Consider the following 21,035-nt stretch of genomic DNA (forward strand, 5'->3'; position numbering starts at 1 on the left):
AGATAAAGTGCTAAAATGTTCTAATTTATCAGTTGTGGGGATAAACTGTATCCTATTGTTACTAAACATTTAATGTAGCCTTGGGCAGCTATGTATAATGAGCTAAGTTTCAAGTATGGGATTTTGCTAATATGACTATTTCTCATTTATCTTTTATAAATTGTAGAAATCATCCATGCTGTGGAAAATTCATCATAATATCATGTCCTTATGTTTAAGATTGTGTGATACAGTAACTTTAGATGTTTTCAGTTTTATTTGCTTTGTATAAAATATTTTTGCTTATAAAGGAAAATAAAACAACCCCTGAGAGATTTTACTGAATATAAGACGAGTTTGGCAATTAAAGGTCAGTGCATTAAGGGTACTTATTTATAAGACCTATTTAAGTCTAAGAAGTTATATGTTGTGTGTGTCTTATTAAATTTATTCATTTTATTTTTATCATCTTTAGACCACCTACTTGAATCAATTCCTTCAAATAAATGATATTTCACAAATTTAAATTTTACTTAAAATAAATAAATAAATGTTAAGAATCAAAGTTGGAATATGTTAATACGTGAACTGTTAAAAAGTAAAATATTTTGTAGTCATATGCTTAGGATTAGAGAGTCTCAAACTCTGTCATGTGTAAGTTTTAATATGAACTATATGCTACTTTTTAAAAACTCTAATATATCACCAAAAAAGTTTTTTACTCATGAGACTCAGTAAAACATGCACTCTGATAAAGCGCTCCATGTGATGCTGATACAAATGGTAAACAAACCGAAAAGAAATACATTAAATAAATAGCCATACAGAACTCATTCTGAATATTCATTACATAACTATAAAGCCTTTGCAGAAAACAGAGAGTAAGGTATTTGCATAAAATTTGTGCTAAATATAAGGGTAGTTTTGAGGAAAGCACAAATAGTTCCTCTTCCAAATATGTATCTATGTCAATGTTATTGTAACACTGATGCAATTGCTTTCTAAAGCATTTATTACTAGAAAAAGAATTAAAAGCATAGTGGCTTGTCATTTAAATGAAATAAAAGAAAAGAATACATGGACATTTAAAGTGGATATCTTAAACTGAGACTAAATATAATGTCCATAGACCTACTTATATTGAAAATACACAATAATCACCTGTGGTACTTGTTAAAAGCACAGTCTTGATGCCACCATCAAAGCTTCTGATCTAGTAACTCTGTGATCATACTAAGGATTTTTCATTTTGTAATTTTATCCTATAACATGGTCCTGATTAAACTGATTTATGCACTGTGTTCTGAGAACACTGTTAAGAGTAATAAGACTGCAAATGAGAATTTTATTTTATTTTATCCATAAAATGCAACTGGTTTGAATTTTACTGGAATGGCATTAAGGCTGTGTCCAAACTAAGATGTAATTCAGTATTTGTTCATTAAGCCACTGCTGCTGCTAAGTCACTTCAGTCGTGTCCGACTCTGTGCGACTCATAGACGGCCGCCCACCAGGCTCCCCCGTCCCTGGGATTCTCCAGGCAAGAACACTGGAATGGGTTGCCATTCCTTCTCCAATGCATGATAGTGAAAAGTGAAAGTGAAGTCTCTCAGTCATGTCCTGCAGCCTACCAGGCACCTCCATCCATGGGATTTTCCAGGCAAGAGTATTGGAGTGGGGTGCCATTGCCTTCTCCGTCATTAATTTAGACCATATAAGATGTTCTCCTTTCCAACTAGGCCCAACTTACTTTTGTTTGCATTTCATTTGCATTTCCTCTAGGTCTTACCTAAAATAAATATGTATTTGTATCTGATTATTGAGCATTTATTTAAATATATCTGATGAGTACATAGGAAATTCTTTCGAATAGAATAAACTTGGTAACTCTTATTAAGCCACTAAAAGTTACCAAGTTTAGTCTGTTTGAAAGAATTTCCTATGTACTTATCAGATCAGATCAGTTGCTCAGTCGTGTCCGACTCTTTGCGACCCCATGAATCACAGCATGCCAGGCCTCCCTGTCCAACACCAACTCCCGGAGATGCTCAATAATCATTATGAAATCTCTTGAAATAAAAGTAGCAGATACAAATTCATATATATGAGAAGACGTTTAAAAGGACAAGTCTTTCAAATAGACAAAGTAAAGAATATCTGAAATGGAAGGGAGAAGAAACATACAGTTAAGTGTATATGAAATATAATTTTTGAGGAGAAAGATGAAGTCTGTGTCATGGAAAAGGCATGAGGTGCAAGTAGGAGAATGACAAGGAAATTTGTTAGATGAAAAGCTAAAAAATTAATCATGAATCTATTAATCTAAAATCATATATATTAGTCAACATATGTTTTCACATCTAGTGTATATTTATTCTTTCCTGATGTTCCAGTCTTCCCATGGTAACTCACTTTCTCACTCTTAATGAAAAATTCAGTGAATATTCTTTGAATCCAAGCTCAGGTATGTGGTTCAATCTTGGTCAGTTAGAGCAAAATATTTGTTAAACTGCAGTGACTGGTTCAGAGCTTATACCATTATATACTTAAAGCAAGTTACATTTTTTTTCTGTCACATTTTTGGAAGAAGATTGGAAACTCACTCAGCTGTCCATATTCTGACATATGTGGAAATATCTCATTCCTAGAAAATAACAATGATTTTTGTAAAAGCAGATGTAAAAGAAATTATAACTACTAAAAGTAGTTATAATTTTTCTCTGAATAAAGATAACATAACCTTAATCCTAAAAAAATCCTAAAAATAATTTCATAAATAAAATATATTCCATACAATTATAAATAACCATGCATACAAGGGGGCAACAAAGTATTAATGAAGAATAGCAGGTAATAAAAAGAATAAGCTATAGAAAGAGACCTACAAAGAATTAAAGTATCAAATTAAATAATCACAAAATTCAAATTATGCTGCCAAACACATAGAATAAAATTTTAGAATTTTGGCAGAGAACTGGAAACAATGGGAAAAATACATAGAAATCATATAACTCAAAAATATAATAACCAGGAAATTTTTGCTTTCAATCAAAGTGGGATCAAAGAGAGTAGATTTATCCTGCTCCTGGATCAACCAAAAGGGGGAAAAGAAAGAAAAACAGAGAAAAGAAAGAAACATATTAAAGTGATGTTCAAAATACCAGACAGGTAATAAAGGACAGCAAATCTTAAGTGACAGAAAATAAATGAGATGAATACAGCAATGGCCTTAATGTAACAGCCTTAGTTTGGTTTTCAGATGGAAGGAAGAGAGAAGATAATAAAGCCAAGGTAGCTAGACTTGGCAGAACAGGGTCAGAGAGAGAACTGGAGAGCTACAGACAATCTCCCCACCTTGAAGCACTGATTAATCCTTGTATGTAAGGAGATTACACAAAGCCAGGGAAGATATCAACTGTAAAAGAGAGAGAAAAATGTCCATAGCTCACAGAGAGTTAGGAAAAGCGTCTATTTCCAATAGAAAAATCTAATTATTCATGTAGTATTGGATAAAGTAGACAGAAAATCCTTGTCTTATTAGTAGTGAATAATTAGCTTTAAAGTGAACACTCTTTTTGTTTCCACTTAACACATTTTAAAAGCAAGACCCAAGAGAATCAAACTGTTTCTAAAAAAGTGAACAATGTCTGAAAAAATGATCAACAATGTTTCCAAAACTTGAAACTATCCAGCCCTCAATAAGGTGAAATCACAATGTCTAGTATCCAGTTAAAAGTTAGTAGGCATATAGGAAATAACCAAATATTCCATGTAATTAGGAGAAAAATCAATCAATGGAAAATGATCCACAAGTGATATGTATGTTAGAATTAGCAGATAAATTATTTGGAACAGTTATTAAAACTGGATTCCCTATGATCAAAAGTTTAAGTGAAAGCTAGAAAAAGACAAAAATGCAATTTCTAATAATAAAAACTATAATGTATGAGATGAAAATACACAGAAATATATTAAAGGTAGATAAGACATTGAAAGAAAAAAAATCTTAAGTAAACTTGGTAAACTCAAAGACACAGCAATATAAACACTCAAAAGTGAAATAGAGGAAATACATTTTAAAGAAATTCACAGAATACCAATGAATTATGAGATAATTTCAAGCAGCTTCATATATGTATATTTTGAGTCTTCAAAGAAAATAATTAAGAGATTACACAAGAAAAAAGAAAGAAAAAAAAGAACTGCAGGAAATAATTGGCAAAAGTGATAAAAAGTGATAAAATATAAAAGTGATAAAAAAGCTATTTCCAAAAGTGATAAAAATATAAATTCACAAATATAAGAAATTCAACAAAACTCAAAATGCAAAAACATAAAGGAAACTTTTGTAAGACAAATCATAATCAAATTTCTCAAAATGATGGTTAAAAAAAGAATCTTAAAAGCACCCAGATGAAGCAAACAGATTTTGTACTGTGGAACAAAGGTAAGTAAGACAATTGATTTTTTATTAAAAACAGTAAGCAGAAGACAGAGGGGCAACATTTTTAAAGCACTAAAATAAAAATATATTATCAGAGTAGAATTCTATAATCAGTAAAAAAAAAAAAAAAGCTTTCAAAAATGCAAGTGAAATAACATTTAAGAACCATAACATTTAAGAAAAAGAAATACTTAATAAACTATAAACCTAAATTACAAATATATATATATATATACACATATATACACAAGGAAATACTTAGAAAGAAAGGATACAAAAGAAATACTTAAGAAAAAGAAACAATAAACTATAAGCCTAAATTACAAGGAAATACTTAGAAAGAAAGGATACGAAAGAAGTAGCACAGAAGATGGTAACTACATAGCAAACACATAATATGCTTTTCTTGTTATTTAAATTCCCTTATAAGATAACTAAATGTATTACCAAAGATAAGAATAGAGTATAGGGATTAAGACAACTCTAACAGTTAAAATATATGGCTATGAAGACATAGAGGCTAAGATGAGAAAAATAAACATATACTACAGTGAGATTTTTATACATAATATGCTATAATACCTCTTTAAGGAAGACTGATAATTTAAAGGTGTAATATAACTGCTGAAAGAACTATCCAACATTATTATCCAATAATTCAACTGAAGATATCAAAAGGGATCATAAAGTATACTAATCCAAAAGAACACATGAAAACAGGGAAGAAGGAACAAAGAACAGACAGACAAGTAAAACTGATAACATGGTGTTAGAGTGAAATCAAACTGTATCACTAGTCATATTAAACTTAATAAAGACCCCAAGTAAATGAAAAATTTTGTTATATTGGGTAAAATCAAGACCAAACTGGGGAGAGTTATCAAAATAGTGGAGTAGAAGGATATGGGACTCACCTCCTCTCACAAATATATCAAAATATATCTACATGTGGGGCACTTCTCACAAAATACCTACTGAATGCTGCCAGAAGACCTAAACTGTCTGAAAGGGCAAGATGAATCTCCACATAACTGGGGAGAACAAAATAAAATAAAGAGAGAGAGCGAGAAATAAATCAGAACAGGACATTTCCCCTGAGAGGGAGCTGTATAAGAGGAAAGCTTCCCCCACCCTGGGAAACACCCTCACCAGCAGGGAGATCAACCAGGATGGAGGGGAAGCTTCAGATACTCAGAGGATTTCTCAGCAACCATTTTGAAAAAATAAAGGACAGAGATCTGCATAGACTGTCTGTGCTGCCACTCCGTGCTCCCCAGACTGAGACCCAAATCCACCAGTGTAGTTGGGGGCTGGCTGCTGAAGGGAAGGCTTTGGAAGTCATACCTGGGGAAAAGACTGGGTTAGTTGTGTGGAGATAGCCTGAAGGGGCAGCAACCATGTATGTGGACAGAGCCTAGTCCTGGCATAAAGGTGAGCACCATTGTTGGAGGGTGCACAAAGGGAGGAGCAGGATGCAGTCTCTTTCTCCACATGTGTGCAATCACAGTCAGCAAGACACATTCTCCACAGGCTCCAGGTGCTGGCACAAGTAGCCACTACTCTCACTGCCACAGGCTCTGGGAACAGGGACTAGCTGCTGCATCTTCACACCCCTGATAAAGCGGATAATAACCAGCACATGCCAAGGAAAAAGACACATGTGTGTAAAACAAAAAGTCCTTGTACCAAAAATATTAAACCTACACAAGCTGCCCAGAAATTCTCTCACACAAAAAATAACCCTCCAAGATCACAATAGTAATTATTTCTCCTAAACTCACAGAGTAAGAGAATATAAGTAAAATTAAGACTAGAGGAACCACTCATAGTTAAAATACCAAGAAAATTCTCCTGAAAGAACAATGAAACAGACCTCTTCACTCTAATAGACACTGAGTTCAAAAAGGAGATAATGAAATACTGAAGGAATTAAGAAAGGCTAGCAACAGAAATGCAGATTAAATGCAGATTACTGTAAAAAAAAGAACTAGAAACCATAAGAATGTGTCAAGAAAAGGCAGAAAATCCATTTGTCAAGATGAAATCTAAGCCAAAGGCAATGAATAGCAGAATGAATAATGCAGATGGACAAAGAAGAGCAAATAAGTGATCTGGAAGATAGAATAATGGAAATCATATAGTCAGAACAGCAGGAGGAAAGCCAAATGAAAAAGGAAAAAGAAAACAATATAAGAGGCATATACGATAAGGTAAAGCCTGACAATCTAGGCATAATATGAATTCCAAAAGGACAAGAAAGAGAAAAGTGATTAAAAATGTATTTTGAAGAAATCATGGCTGAAAAAATCTAGAAGGGTGGGATGGGGTGGGAGATGGCAGGGAGGTTCCGGAGTAGGGACATGGGTGTACCTATGGCTGATTTTTGTTGATGCTTGACAGAAAGCAGCAAAATTCTGTAAAACAAATATCTTTCAATTAAAAAAATAAAGTGACAAAAAAAACCAAAACCAAAAACAAAAAACAACAAAAAAACAAACCAACAACTTCCCAAACCTAAAGAAGGAAGCAGATATCCAGAAGTACAAGAAACACAGAGAATCCCAAACAAGATGAATCCAAACAGACCTACACCAAGGCATGTTATAATTAAAATGGCAAAAGTTAAAGAGAAAATTCTAAAGGCAGGAGGATTCTAAACTCTTTCTAAAAAACATAAAGTTAATTACAAAGGAACATCCCCATGAGGTTATCTGCTGATTTCTCTACAGAAACATTGAAAGCCAGAAGGCAGTCGCAAAATACTTTCAAAGTCCCGAAAGGTAAAAAGTCTGCAACCTAGAATGTTCTATTCAGCAAAAGTGTCATTTAGAAAGAGAGATCAAGAATTTCTCAGACAATAAAATACTAAAAGCAATACAATATTAAACCTATTCCAAAAGAAATACGGAAAATTCTTCTCTAAATAGAAAAGATACAGGAAAGAATAGGAAAGAGAAAATCACAATTGGAAAGTAAATCATTTAAGTAAGCCAGTATATAGATTAAAAAGAAAAAAAATGCTTTTAATAGCAATTCTAACTATGATGAACAGCAATGATAACTAAATCACTATGTTTATAACTTTATAAATAAAAATATGAGCCTACAAGCCCAATATATGTGGCCTACAAAAGACCCACTTTAGGACAAAGGACATACATGGAATTAAAAGTGAGGAGATGGGAAAATATATTGCATGCAAATGAAAATGACAAGAAATTGGGGATTGCAATACTCAAATCAGACAAAATTAGACTTTAAAGCAAAGGCCATAAAGAAATATAGAGATGTGACTAGTGTTAGAGTTCTCCAACAGTAATGTGTTACTCTTGATTTCTCCTTTTATGAATGTTAACATTTGCCTTATTTGTCCCTATGTTGAGTGCATATGTATTTACAATTGTTATTTCTTCTTCTTGGATTGATCCCTTGATCATTATGTAGTGCCCTTCTTTGCTCCTTCTAACATTATTTTAAACTATATTTTGTCTGATATGAGTATTGCTACCCCAGCCTTCTTTTAATTTCCATTTGCGTTAAATACCCTTTTCAATCCCCCAAATTTTAGTCTGTTTGTGTCCTAGGACTGAACTGAATCTTTTGTAGACAGCATATATATGTCTTGTTTTGTATCCATTAAGCCAGTCTATGTCTTTTGGTGGGAGCATTTAATCCATTTACATTAAGGTAATTACCAATCTATACATTATTATCACCATTTTGTTAATTGTTTTGTTTGTTTTTGTAGGTCTTCTTTCTTTTGTTTCTTTTGTTCTTTTCTCTTGTGACTTGATCATGGAAAAAGCAAGAGAGTTCCAGAAAACATCTATTTCTGCTTTATTGACTATGACAAAGCCTTTGACTGTGTGGATCACAATAAACTGTGGAAAATTCTGAAAGAGATGGGAATACCAGACCACCTGACCTGCCTCTTGAGAAATCTGTATTCAGGTCAGGAAGCAACAGTTAGAACTGGACATGGAACAACAGACTGGTTCCAAACAGGAAAAGGAGTCCGTCAAGGCTGTATATTGTCACCATGCCTATTTAACTTCTATGCAGAGTATATCATGAGAAATGCTGGGCTGGAAGAAGCACAAGCTGGAATCAAGGTTTCCGGGAGAAATATCAATAACCTCTGATATGCAGATGACACCACCCTTATGGCCAAAAGTGAAGAGGAACTAAAAAGCCTCTTGATGAAAGTGAAAGAGAAGAGTGAAAAAGTTGGCTTAAAGCTCAACATTCAGAAAACAAAGATCATGGCATCTGGTCCCATCACTTCATGGGAAATAGATGGGGAAACAGTGGAAACAGTGTCAGACTTTATTTTTCTGGGCTCCAAAATCACTGCAGATGGTGACTGTAGCCATGAAATTAAAAGATGCTTACTCCTTGGAAGGAAAGTTATGACCAACCTAGATAGCATATTCAAAAGCAGAGACATTATTTTGCCAACAAAGGTCCATCTAGTCAAGGCTATGGTTTTTCCAGTGGTCATGTATGGATGTGAGAGTTGGACTGTGAAGAAGGCTGAGCGCTGAAGAATTGACGCTTTTGAACTGTGGTGTTGGAGAAGACTCTTGAGAGTCCCTTGGACTGCAAGGAGATCCAACCAGTCCATTCTGAAGGAGATCAGCCCTGGGATTTCTTTGGAGGGAATGATGCTAAAGCTGAAACCCCAGTACTTTGGCCACCTCATGCGAAGAGTTGACTCATTGGAAAAGACTCTGATGTTGGGAGGGATTGGGGGCAGGAGTTGAAGGGGACGACAGAGGATGAGATGGCTGGATGGCATCACTGACTCTATGGACATGAGTCTGAGTGAATTCTGGGAGTTGGTGATGGACAGGCAGGCCTGGTGTGCTGCGATTCATGGGGTCGCAAAGAGTCGGACATGACTGAGCAACTGAACTGAACTGAACTTGTAATTTGATGACTATCTTTTGTATTGTATTTGGATTGCTTTTCCTTTTTTTTTGTGTGTATATACCTATTGTGGAAATTTGTTTTGCCTTTACCATGAGGTTTTGATATAGCAATCTTCCCCTCCCCCTCCTTCTCTCTCTCTATTCTGTATCAATGCATCTATCTCTATGTCTATGTAAATATATATCTGTATCTATCTCTCTCTATATGTTATATACCTACACAAAGATTTACAGTTAATAATAATAATATGAAAAAAAGATATGATACTGAAAGATGAACCCCTCTGGCTGGTAAGTGTTCAATATGCCATTAAAGAAGAGTGTAATAGCTCCTGAAAGAATGAAGAGGCTGAGCCAAAGCAGAAGTGATGCTCAGTTCTAGCTGTGTCTGGTGGTGAAAGAAAAGTCCAATGCTGTAAAGAACAATATTGCACACGTATCTGGAATGTTTGGTCCATGAATCAAGGTAAATAAAGGTCAAACAGTAGATGGTAAGCATGAACATCAACATTTTAGGAATCAGTGAACTAAAATGGATGGGAATGGCTGAATTTAATTCAGATGATCATTATATCTACTACTGTGGGAAAAATTCCCTTAGAATAAAAGAGTTAAAGCTTAGGCAGTCCGGGCCACTTCAAGGAAGAGGTGAGCATTCTTGGTCAATTCTTTGCTTAAGCCTTGTGCACAGTGTATCTTGCCTGAGGACTGTCCTTTCTTTAGGAGCTGATGGTCACACAGCACAATGTCTTTATCATGGAAATGCTTTTCTTAGACTCTATGTTAATAATTATAATTGTAACAAATCTTGCCTGGAAACCTATTTCTCAAGACTTGTACCCCTGATTACACATGGGTAATATACTGTTGTATATCTCGCCAGAGACATTACCCAGAACCAATTCTCCCTGGATAATCTTGTGCCAGTTATCTCAGGATATATTCTTTGGGAAAGGGTCTGGTGGAACTCTTACAACTTTGAGGTATTCTTTTTATCTATTCTCAGCAACCAGTTGAAAAGTATATAATGCCCCACTTAAACCAGTAATCTTTCTACCCCCTTCTGATGTCTATGTCAGAAGCTTTTCTGTCACTATCACTTTAATAAAATTTCTACTACACAAAGCTCTGAGTGACAAGACAGTCTTTGGTCCTGGAGTTAAAAGGTCATGGAGTTCTTCAGAGGTCATGAATCCAGTGGAACACTGTAAGCTTTCATCTATCACCTTGGGGGTTCGTTTGGGATTCCCAAGACAAGGTATAGCTATCAACTAGGAGTCTTATCCAGAATCCTAAAACAAGGTATAACCTTTCAAGAATAAATTATCTCTCATAGTCAACAAAAGAGTCTGAAATGCAGTACTTGAATACAATCTCAAACACGACAGAATGAACTTGGTTCCCTTCCAAGACAAACTATTAAACATGACAGTAATCCAAATCTATGTGCCAACAACAAATGCTGAAGAAAATGAAGTTGAATGGTCTATGAAGACCTAAAAGACCTTCTAGAACTAACACCAAAAATGATGTCCTTTTCTTCATAAGGGACTGGAATGCAAAAGTAGGAAGTCAAATGATATCTGAAGTATAAAATGGCAAACACTAATAGAGCTTAACAAGAGAACACACTGGTAATAGCAAACATCCTCTTCCAACAACACAAGAGACAACTCTACACATGGACATTACTAGATGGTCTATACCAAAATCATATTGGTTATATTCTTTGCAACCAAAAATAGGGAAACTCTATACAGTCAGCAAAAATTAGACTGGGAGCTGACTGTGGCTCAGATCATGAGCCCCTTATTGCAAAATTCAGACTTGAAGAAAGTAGGGAAAATGACTGGGACATTCCTGTATGACCTGAATTAGATCCCTTATTATTATACGCTGGAAGTGACAAATAGATTCAAGGGATTAGATCTGAAAGACAGAGTGCCTGGAGAACTATGGACATAGGTACAAGAGGACATTGTACAAGAGGCAGTGACCAAAACCATCAGCAAGAAAGAGAAATGCAACAAGGCAAAATGGTGTTTGAGGAGGTCCTACAAATAGCTAAACAAAGGAGAGAAGCAAAAGGCAAAGGAGAAAAGAAAAAATATGAATGCAGAGTTCCAAAGAATAGCAAGGAAAGATAAGAAACCCTTCTTAAGTGAACAATGCAAAGAAACAGACTAAAAATATAGAATGGGAAAGACTAGAGATACCCTCAAGAAAATTAGAGACACCAAGGGAACATTTCATGCAAAGATGGGCACAATAAAGGACAAAGATGGTATGGACCCAACAGAAGCAGAAGATATTAGAAGAGGTGGCAAGAATACACAGAAGAACTGTACAAAAAAGGTCTTAATGACACAGATAACCATGATGGTGTGGTCACTCACTTAGAGACAGACATGCTGGAGTGGGAAGTCAAGTGGGCCTTAAGAAGCATTACTACAAACACATCTATTAAAAGTGATGGAATTCCAGCTGAGCTATATAAAATCCTAAAAAATGATCCTATTAAAGTGTTGCACTCAATATGCCAGCAAACTTAGAAAACTCAGCAGTGGTCACAAGACTGGAAAATGTCAGTTTTCATTTCAATCCCAAAGAAGGGTAATGCCAAAGAATGTTCAAACTACCGTACAATTGCACTCATTTCTCATATTAGTAAGGTAATGTTCAAAATCCTTCAAGCTAGTCTTCAACAATACATGAACCAAGAAATTCCAGATGTATAGGCTGGATTTAGGAAAGGCAGAGGGACCAGATTTTAAATTGCCAATGTCTACTGGATGCTAGGCTAGATGAAGCATAAGCCAGGGGAAATTCAAGAAATTCAAGATTGCCAGGGGAAATATCAATAATCTCAGATATGCAGATGACACCACCCTAATGGCAGAAAGTGAAGAGGAACTAAAGAGCCTCTTGATGAAGATGAAAGAGGAGAGTGAAAAATCTGGCTTGAAACTCACCATTCAAAAAATGAACATCATGGAAGTTAGTCCCATTACTTCATGGCCAATATACGGTGAAAAAATGGAAACAGTGACAGACTTTATTTTCTTGGGCCTCAAAATCAATATGGATGGTGACTGCAGCCATGAAATTAAAAGACACTTGCTTCTTGGAAGAAAAGCTACTGCAAATCTAGACCACATATTAAAAGGCAGAGACATCACTTTGCCAACAATGGTCAGTCTTGTCAAAGCTATGTAGTCTTGTGTGGATGTGAGAGTTGGACCACAGAGGACTAAGCACTGAAGAATCAGTGCTTTCAAACTGTGGTGCTGGAGAAGACTCTCGAGAGTCCCTTGAACAGCAGAGAGATCAAATCAGTCAATCAGAAAGGACATCATCAACTCTGAATATTCATTACAAGGACTGATGCTGAAGCTTTAATATTTTGGCTACCTGATGCTAAGAGCCGACTCATTGGAAAAGATTCTGATTTTAGTGAAGATTGAGGGCAGTAGGAAAAGGGGGTGATGGAGGATGAGATGGTTGGATGGCATCATTGACTCAATGGACATGAGTTTGTGTAAACTCCAGGAAATAGTGAGGAACAGAAAAGATTGGCATGCTGCAGTCCATGGGTCACAGAGTCAGACATGACTGAGTGACTGAACAACATTAAATATATAATCGTTTTAAGTTGCTGATTAACTTCAAATGCATTTCCAATATCCTGGGTTTCTACTCTCATGATTACTGGTTTCTATATCATATATATGTATGGATGATTTCCTACCTTCACAATATGTTTGCATTTACTGGTGAACTTTCCAATTTTTAATTTTTTTTTTTGCTTTTCTTTATGACCTTTACTTTTCTGCCAAGAGAACTTCTTTTAGCATTCGTTTTAATTCTGGTTTGGTGGTGCTGAATTCTCCTAACTTTTGCTGTCTCTGTCAGATTTGAATAGGAATAGCTGGTTAGTGTATTCTTGGTTATAGATTTTTCCCTTTTATCACTTTAAATGCATTGTGCCATTCCCTCTGGCCTGCAGAGTTTCTGCTGAAAAATCAGCTGATAATCTTATGGGGATTCCCTTTCATTTGTTGCTTCTACCTTGTTTCTTTTAATATTGTCTTTTTGTCCTTGATTTTTGTCAATTTGATTCACATGTGTCTTGAAGTGTTACTCTTTGGGTTTGTCCTTTATGGGACTCTGTCCTTCCTGGACTTGGATGACAGTTTTCTTCCCCACATTAGGGAAGCTTTTAGTTATTATCTCTTCTAATATTTTCTCTGGCACTTTCTGTCTTTCTTCTCCTCCTGGGAACCCTATAATGCAAATGGGGCATTTTAATGTTGTCCCAGAAGTCTCTTAAACTGTCCTAATTTATTTTCACTCTTTTCAAAAATTCTGTTCTGTGGCATTGATTTCTATCATTCTAAAATTCAGCTCACTTGTTCATTCTTCTGTCTCATTTATTCTGTTATTAAATTCCTTTTAGGTTTTCTTTTTTTAAATTTTATTTTAGTTGCTGTACTGTTCATCTGTGTTCATTTGTTCTTTATATATTCCAACTTTTTAAACATTTCATATATCTTCTTAGTCTGTGCCTCCATCCATTTTCTGAGATCTTATATCATCTTTATTAGCATACTATAAACTTTTTCTTGCATAAATTGCCTATCTCCACTTCACATAGCTATTCTTCTAGGGTTTTATCTTGTTCTAATGTCTGGAACATATTCCTCTGCCATCGCATTTTGTCTAAATTTCTGTGTTTTTGGTCCCACAGATTTCAGAATTGTAGTTCCTCTTGTTTCTGCCGTCTGCTCCCTGGTGGGTAAGACTGGTTTAAGAGGCCGTTGCAGGATTTCTGATGGGAGTGACTGGAGCCTATCCACTGGTGGGTGGAGATGGTTCTTGTACCTCTGGTGGGCAGGTCCATGTCAAGGAGTATGTTTAGAGGCAATTGTTAGATCAAGACACATCTAAAACTTTAAGTTGTTAGTTGCTGAGGGGTGAGTCTGTTTCTGCTCTGTTGGTTGTTTGGCCTGAGGTATCTCAGCACTGGAGTCTACAGTCTATTGGGTGGGGCCAGGTCTTGGTGTCAATGTTACGGCCTTCAGGAGAGCTCACACCAGTGAATATAGTCCAGTACCTGTGCTACCTGCATTCTTGTTCACACAGTGAGCCACAGCCACCTCCTGCCTCCACAGGAGACCAGATAAGTCTGATCTCGGTTTCTGTGAGTTCAATGCTTTTCCCCTGGGTCCTGGTGTGCATGAGATGTGTGCACCCCCCAAGAGTGGAGAATCTGTTTCCCCAAGGCTGTGGAGTGCCTGTGATCAAGCCCCACTGGCCTTCAATGATAAATTATCTGGGGGCTCCTATTCAAAATGCTAACCCCTCGACTTGTGAGTCTGATACGGGACTCAAAACTTTCACTCTTATGGGAGAGAAAGTATATCCTGTGATATAGTTATTTTCTAGTATGTGGGTCATCCACCTGGAAGGTATGGGATTTAGTTGTACCTTGAATATGTCCCTCCTACCTTCTTGTTGTGGTTTATTCTTTGTCTTTGGATGTAGAATATCTTTTTCTGGTAGGTTGCAGTCTTCTTTGTTGATGGGTGTTCAGTAATTGTGATTTTTCATGTTTTCTTGAGAAGAGGTGGCATCAAGTCCTTCTACTCTGCCATCTTGTTTCCTTTGCATTCCATTATTAAGATTTGTGAGCTTAGAGTAGGCAGATTGCCCTCCATAGTGCAGGTGGTTATTCAATCCACTGAAGGTCTGAATAGTACAACAAAAATGGCTTCTTAGAGTAAGAAGGAAAATTTTCCAACAGACTCCCTTCTGACTTTATTTGGTCTGCTGAATTTAGTTAAGAAACTGCACCATTGGTTCTCCTAATTCAAAACTTGCTATTTCACACTGCAGAATTTGGATTGCCAGCCTCCATAATCGCATAAGCCAATTCTTCATGATAAGTCTCTTTCCACATATATCCATATACTATTGGTTCTGTATTGTTGTAAAATCCTATTACAGTCTTTAGAATATACTGTGAGATAAATAAATGATTTGGGAAAATATATAGGAAGATAACAATTCTGTTTGCTTTAGTTCTTTAGCAGAAGAACAAGTAAGACAACATATTGGAAGGATAGAAACTATGTAAGTGGGATTGACTTTTGCAGAATTCATGAACTACACAGTAACACGACATCATGCTACTTGTAACCTAAAATAAAGCAGTTGACCTGTTCTTATAATTCCACTGGAGAGATTAAGGAACACTTACACCTAAGTGATTAGAATAAATTTAGAAGACCAAAAATATTTTTTAAAATTAAATATAAGTTGAAAAATTAAGAAATTAGTGAGTTATTCATTATATTCTTTTCTCCTTGGAACTTCAAAGAGCAAATACCTGCATAAATTACATTTCAAATGGATAATCTGCTTATGTTGGCCATAGGTATGGAATAATGTATCAGACATGATACTCTGGAGGAGATGATCAACTGGAGGATTGTGAAATTGTGAAGCAGTAAGTGTGTTCAGAACTTTACAAACTGATTTCAAACAAAATTCACTTTTTTGTAGGGAAAGAAGACATTGTTTATCAAAAGCCAATGTTCAACTTTGACTTGAATACATCCTTAACAGAATTATAACCTGATTGTTCCTCTTACAATCTTTAGGCTCTGAGATTCTTCACATTATCTCTTAGCTATTATGATCCCAATATAAGGAAGACTTCATGGTCACCCATCATCAAAACATAAAGTATTACATTTTTATGTTAACAAAACCTTAATGTTTACTATCAGTAATACCATTTTAAAATGTCATTTAGATGCATAAGCATCTACAACTAATATGGGAAATTAATAGTTTTGCTTTTAAACAATTAGTGAAGATAAAACATATCAGTGCATTTAATTCCTTCTTAAGTACCTTCCAATCATAATTGTTTTGATAGCATAGTGTGTACTGGTAATATGAAAATGCCTTTATAGAATTTTATTAATGGCTTTGTTCAGTTACATGGAATCATTGAACCTGATCAACTTTACCAAAATTTAAATTTGAAATATCAGCATTGATAATATTTTCCATATGTCTTTTAGATCTGTCAATGTATTGATCACTTTTGGAAGACTCTGGTAGCTCATAACTTTAAATAATTACTGCATGAGATACTGATATTTTTTATTTGCAATAAAAGGATAAATAACTCAAAAGAAAGAAGTTTGATGATACTGTTGGCTATCCCATCCAACAAACATTTTCATTTCATTAAGATTCTTACAAGGTAATTTGACACACACTCAAGTCAATTTGAAAACTGAAATAATGCAACAATTATAATACCATCAATTTATAGGTTAAATATTGAGATGAGACTTTGGACTTAGATTTGAAAGTTGATGCTGGAACACTTTTGGGGCTATTTGGAAGGAACACATATATTTTGCATGTTGCAAAACACATGGATTTTAGGGAAGGCAGATGTAGAAAGTTGGAAACAGAATGTCTGTATCCTCACAAAAGGGCACATGTTGAAACTTAGTCTTCAATGTGTTGGTGTTTGGAGGTGGGGCCTTTGGGGTACTTAGGTCATGCAGGTCAAGTTCTCATGAATGAGATCAGTCACCTTGTAAAAGACATCTCAGGCAGTTCTCTTGCTCTTTCTGCCATATCAGGACACAGGGAGAAGATGAAAAAATGGCTGTTTATGAATTCATCAAACACTGAATCTGTTGGAGCCTTGATATTAGACTTTCCAGGTTCTAATATCAAGGTTCTCATCTCACTGTGAGAGATGAATTTGTATTGTTCATAAGCCACCAAGTGCATGGTATGTTATAGCAGCCTAAACTGACCAAGACATGCTTATTATAGGATTTTTAAAAAGCTATAATGAATTACAATTTCCCCCAAATTTGTTATCCATTGTGCCAATAATTTCTCATTGTTAAAGACATGCAAACTATATGTAGTCTGCCTACAAAGCAATTATTTAAGAACCATATTTAATCAGGAAATTGTGTATAAGTACATACATCCTACAGTGAGAGCATGTTCCTTATACATAGATGATTTACTGCAATTTAATTTTATTATAGGGAATTTGATGCAATTTGCAGTTAAGGCATAAAACATTTTATTTTTTCTCATTTAAATGAGAAAGACTCTTATTTCTGTGATGCTTGGAGGAAAAATCCTTTATCTTAAAAATGCATTTTGCATTGCTTGTGCCTTTTAAGTTTACTACTTATGTAATTATTTGCATTGTACCAGTTTCTAAATGCCTCTGTTATTTTCACAATGTAAAGATTTCTATTAAATAAGTGATGTGAGTTTTGCTCATCAAAAATGAAAATATTATTTCCATCTAAAAAAATTCCTTGCTAGTTAATTTTAATTAATATTTTATGTGCTGATACACAATGATGGATTGATATTGACCAAGATGATTTTAATATCCCTTCAGCGTTACTAAAATTTAGACAGGTTTCATCCTGACTATAGGCCTCTGATCTCCCTTTATTTAAAAACATGTAACTGCAAATTTTTTCTCTTCTTTTTGGAGATGTAAATCTTATACAAGGCAAGTATGTTTTTATCAAGGACCTGGAAGCCATCCTTTTGAAATGTTATTCTTAAAGAAGATGTGAAGTGAAAGTCACTCAGTCACATCTGACCCTTTGGGACCCCATGGACTGTAGCCCGACACGGTCTTCTGTCCATGTAATTCTTCAGGTGAGAATACTGGAGTGGATTGCTATTCCCTTCTCCAGGGGATCTTCCTGACCCAGGGAAGATATCATCCTTATTTCCCAGCTTCTGTGGGAACTCATGAGCCTAAGTTTAATAAGCACCAGTTACCAAACCCTGATGGATTAATCACATTCACCTACTATCTCTACAATATTCCCCACCCCAGTACTTTTCCACTAACTCACCCCATTGCTGGAAAACTTTGCTGCCTTTTACTTCAAAGGAATTGAATTCAATGTCACCTCTATTGTAGTAGCCTTAAATAAAGTGTAATAAATTTCTTTATTGTTTAAAAAATGTCCATTATAAATTTTTCTTTGTTAATATGGTACAAGGCACATTTATTCTTTAAAAAATACTTTCAAAAATTAACAGTAAAATATATATAATAAAAGTTAACACTGGACAAAAATTGCCCTCCCCTTGTGTTTAGTCCCTGGGAAATACACTTTTACCTTGTTACTCCTCTTTCTAAACTTAACATTTTGCCAGTATGTAAATCTGGTCAATATGGTTACTAGTTTGTGGTCATTTAATTTGTAAAATCTGTGATTTAGTTAAATGATAAAACATGAAGTTTTTAAAAGGAAGCTCAAGAACAAATTTATTCCTGGAAAATCTATTGAGTGTTAAGTGAAGCTGAATACTTTTGGCAAAATAGAAACCTATGCACATTGCGTTAGTAACTTTTGTCTTTTGAATCCTCTCTCAAAATGCCCAGTAGAACAATTTCCCTATAAATTGTAAGAGAAACAAAACACGGAATTTTCAACTATTGTTATGGAATGTCCTTGCCATTTCTATTCTTCTCTACCTCTTTTGATAAAATTCAAATTACCCCAACAATGACTGGTATTCAGCAAGAATGATTTCTTCATTTCTGTGAAATTTGTATGATCCCTCCTTCCAATTAATGCCTTATAAATCATTCCTCCCCCTCAAACAGTTGGCTCTTTAAGAGCTTTTTCATGAAGGTTATTGTTGAATGAAGGTTTATACTAATAATATTTCACTTGATTTTACCCCACAAAAGGTATCTTCATGTCTTAAATTATGCTTGCACAATTTAATTTCTATATCAGTCAGTCAGTTCAGTCGCTCAATCGTGTCCGACTCTGTGACCCCATGAATCGCAGCACACCAGGCCTCCCTGTCCATCACCAACTCCCGGAGTTCACTCAGACTCACGTCCATCGAGTCAGTGATGCCATCCAGCCATCTCATCCTCTGTCGTCCCCTTCTCCTCCTGCCCCCAATCCGTCCCAGCATCAGAGTCTTTTCCAAGGAGTCAACTCTTTGCATGAGGTGGCCAAAGTACTGGAGTTTCAGCTTGAGCATCATTCCCTCCAAAGAAATCCCAGGGCTGATCTCCTTCAGAATGGACTGGTTGGATCTCCTTGCAGTCCAAGGGACTCTCAAGAGTCTTCTCCAACACCACAGTTCAAAAACATCAATTCTTCGGCGCTCAGCCTTCTTCACAGTCCAACTCTCACATCCATACATGACCACTGGAAAAACCATAGCCTTGACTAGACAGACCTTTGTTGGCAAAGTAATGTCTCTGCTTTTGAATATGCTATCTAGGTTGGTCATAACTTTCCTTCCAAGGAGTAAGCGTCTTTTAATTTCATGGCTGCAGACACCATCTGCAGTGATTTTGGAGCTCAAAAAAATAAAATCTGACACTGTTTCCACTGTTTCCCCATCTATTTCCCATGAAGTGATGGGACCGGATGCCATGATCTTCATTTTCTGAATGTTGAGCTTTAAGCCAACTTTTTCACTCTCCACTTTCACTCTCATCAAGAGGCTTTTTAGTTCCTCTTCACTTTTGGCCATAAGGGTGGTGTCATCTGCGTATCTGAGGTTATTGATATTTCTCCTGGCAATCTTGATTCCAGCTTGTGTTTCTTCCAGTCCAGCGTTTCTCGTGATGTACTCTGCATACAAGTTAAATAAGCAGGGTGACAATGTACAGCCTTGACGGACTACTTTTCCTGTTTGGAACCAGTCTGTTGTTCCATGTCCAGTTCTAACTGTTGCTTCCTGACCTGCATACAGATTTCTCAAGAGGCAGGTCAGGTGGTCTGGTATTCCCATCACTTTCAGAATTTTCCACAGTTTATTGTGATCCACACAGTCAAAGGCTTTGTCGTAGTCAATAAAGCAGAAATAGATGCTTTTCTGGAACTCTCTTGCTTTTTCCATGATCCAGTGGATGTTGGCAATTTGATCTCTGGTTCCTCTGCCTTTTCTAAAACCAGCTTGAACATCTGGAAGTTCATGGTTCACGTATTGCTGAAGCCTGGCTTGGAGAAGTTTGAGCATTACTTTACCAGCATGTGACATGAGTGCAATTGTGCAGTAGTTTGAGCATTCTTTGGCATTGCCTTTCTACTACATAAATGTATACATATAAAATGGTATATATTTATGCTATACAAATATGGCACTATTCTGTTTTGAAGATATATCATGAAAATATAAAAGCTTTTGCCTTTTCACACATAAATATTATAAAATAAATTATTTGCAACCATTATTTTAAGCTATTTTTTGACACATCAGTCTCAAGAGGGATTCTGATCAGATAAGTTTGAAAATTTATCTGACTGAAACCCAGGAACTCCAACATTGCCACTTTATAGCATATACTGAATAGAGCACAATTTGTACATCACAGAAGCTTCAGTTGAAGACAATATGTAGTCCTGGCCATGAGTTTCTACAGATCTCAACCCATCCCATCATCAGAGCAAAGCTGTGAATCAGACACTTCATAGGGATTTATCATTTATGTTTGTCTATTTAAAGCTTTGATAAATTCTACTCAGAGTTACTGTTTCATTCTTTTTGTGGTTGGCTGCTTTTATTTTTGCTTTTGTTTTCAATCTATCTTAGCTTTAGACTATTTGCTTTGTTTTAATACTACCAAT

The sequence above is a fragment of the Bos grunniens genome, chromosome 12 (genome assembly GCF_055505025.1).
Source record: "Bos grunniens cultivar Pamir isolate PY7600 chromosome 12, Bosgru_T2T1.0, whole genome shotgun sequence".
NCBI classification, from domain to species: domain Eukaryota; kingdom Metazoa; phylum Chordata; class Mammalia; order Artiodactyla; family Bovidae; genus Bos; species Bos grunniens.